This window comes from Fragaria vesca, unplaced genomic scaffold (genome assembly GCF_000184155.1).
Source record: "Fragaria vesca subsp. vesca unplaced genomic scaffold, FraVesHawaii_1.0 scf0513155, whole genome shotgun sequence".
NCBI lineage: Eukaryota > Viridiplantae > Streptophyta > Magnoliopsida > Rosales > Rosaceae > Fragaria > Fragaria vesca.
The window spans coordinates 298065-300858 of NW_004443447.1; positions in this window are offsets into that span (position 1 = coordinate 298065).

Here is a 2794-nt window from a genome sequence, read left to right on the forward strand (position 1 = left end):
CCCTCTCTCTCTCTCTCTCTCTCTCTCTCTCTCTCCCTCTTCCTTCTCTCTCTCCCGACCCGTCGGAAACCAAGCCTCCATCCGGCCACCACAGACCGCCGGACCACTTCCGTTCTGACCCCCGCCACCCCCTCTCTCTTTCTGGGCCGGTGACCGAGCGTGTGACGCCGCCGGTCAAGAGGAATCCCGCCTCAGACGCCGGACAGCCCTTAGTTGGAGTTCTCTCCTCTGGCCACCATAGGTCGTGATTTTGGCTCATCTTGTAGCTCTCATCAAGGTGAGTAATCCCTTAAAAAGAATTGGTCTAATTCGATCTTGTTAATGAGAAATGTATAATTTAAAAAAAAAAAACTTTATTAATAACTCACACACCCTACATATGTCGATGAGAAATGTATAATTGAAGTTCTAGGGATCAATTTACGGTTTTGGTTCGGTTAATCTAGTTAGGCTTAGAAATGGATTTTGTACTAGTTAAGGAAGTTGTTGTGCGGGTTGAGAGGATTGTTGGGTGGAAATTTGGGAGGCATTGGAGGTCGCCGGAGTTCGGCTGCCGGTGGAGCAGGTGGCGGCGCCACCCCTTAAGGGCAGTTTTTCCTGTTTTTGAGATGGTTTTAATAAGAGGAGTTTATTAAAGTATAATTTGGAATTTTTGGATGAGTTTTGGTTAGGTTTGGAATTTTTCGGAGATTGGAGAAATTGGCGGTTGATAGAATAAACCCGACCATTGGATTTTCTTGGTTATGGTCCTAAAGTGCTAGAATCGATGAAGTGAAGTTGTAGATGAAGTTTGGTAAAAAATCTAATTAGCTTATTAGTGGGTTAATTGGGAGGATTTCGATGATTAAGTTAAAGCATTTAATTTCCTAAATCGAAGAGTGGTTCTAAGCATATTTATTGTGTCAGGATAAGAAGGGAACCTCGCTTGAGTGGCAATGCTGTTATCTTAGGGCGTATGCCTAAATTTGTGAGTGGACATTTTGGTTTTAAATAAATAAGCATGCAAGATTTTATAATTTATTATTTTATTTTCCGAGCTTATAATATAACTTCCACTTATGAAATGATCTTGGAAATTATTTGAGTTTGATGCATGGATTTAAATGTTGGTCAAGATTTATGGATTTGAGCTTGGATTATTTAATTTGATATTTGAGTTTGGATATTTTTATAAATTTCGGATTTCATTAAAATGGTTTTAATGGTGGATTTTGAGATTTATAAAAGATTTCCGAAAATGGGATTTTCGGTGGTTTGCTATTTATAATCTTCCAAATTATTGGTGGAATATCGATCTTAACCTTGAGAATGTTTTAGCGAGTATTTTGGATTGAGATATTAATTATGATTTTTATTTGTTAATTAAATCTCGCTTATATTATGGTTTTGATAATATTTTGACGTGTGAGACACGTCATTGAGTTATTATAATTTCTTTTGATGATTTTCAAGTACGGTCAACCGTACTTTTCGTATGATCTTGGGGAAGATTAATGGATTTAAGTGTTTTCGTATGTTTTAGTCACCATAATATAGGGTCGTTTATATTGATTACTGCTAGCTAACCATTATTAGCGGCTACTCACCATACACTACTACAAAAACGTTATCAGACAACACTCATTAGACAACCTTTTAGGGTTCCCTACTTGTCTGATGAAGTGAACTGCTATATACAATGCAAAGTTACAAAGTTACAAAGTTTTGTTGTCTGATGACATGAAATTGTTAGGTTATATTTCAAGAGTTCAAAACACAAAAATGATGCTAATTTTCTGTTGTATGATTTATGAAAATTTTGGTAGAAGGATTCCCCCCATCACCAAATTGAAAGTCGTGCAAGATGCAAAATGTTTGGACAATAGACTTTTATTTCTTTGTTGTATGATGTTGTTACAATTTATACTTGTAGTACCCTGAAACTTAGAACAAATTATATAGCACACTAAGGCTCTTTAACCTTAGATAGTAATCCAAATATCTTCTAAAATATTCATTTTAGAAGCCAATGACTCCAAGTATCATACTTACAAGATAGGTATTTTTATTAAGTATTAGAATTTAAGTAAACTACTTAGATACCTTAACCCGTATTTCTTACATACAATCGATACTCGTGATTGAATTTAAGATTCTTGTTAGTATTGCTTTTATCATGCATACTATTCTAATCTTAAATATTACTAACACATTTACAAGATCTTAAGAAAGGAAAACATCATATTCCTTTACTTATTAGCTTGAGTAGATATATATCTATATATACATATATAAATATTTGTGTATCTATAGATTCATGCACTAGCTGATTTTTCTTTTACCCGTCTTACTATTTGGTTTTCTTTGTGAACAATCACCCTAACTAGCTAGACTATCACACAAATTTAATGTCTGGCCTTTTAAGTCAAATAAAATTGCTGGAAATTAATTTACAATGCATGCTTCATGGCCTATTTATACTTGGGAGCTGCAACATCTTTTCTTCACACTCCAAGATCAAACGTAAAGATGATCACAAACTCCCTTAGTTGAATAGAAAAGCTCCCACACCAAAATCCTATCCTTCACTCTTTTTCTCTTGAGAAGTTCTCTCTTTGTCAAAGAAGTCCAACCTTGAGTCAATACCAAAACCTTCACTTCACTTCTGAAAATTCAAGAGTAAGTACATGATTACATTCCTATACTCTTTTGTCTTTAAGATTATCAAAATGCTTAACTAAGGATAAAATGGAAAAGAATATGTTTTCTAGAAACTTATATTTCGTATATAATTAAATATCACTTGTAAATTTGG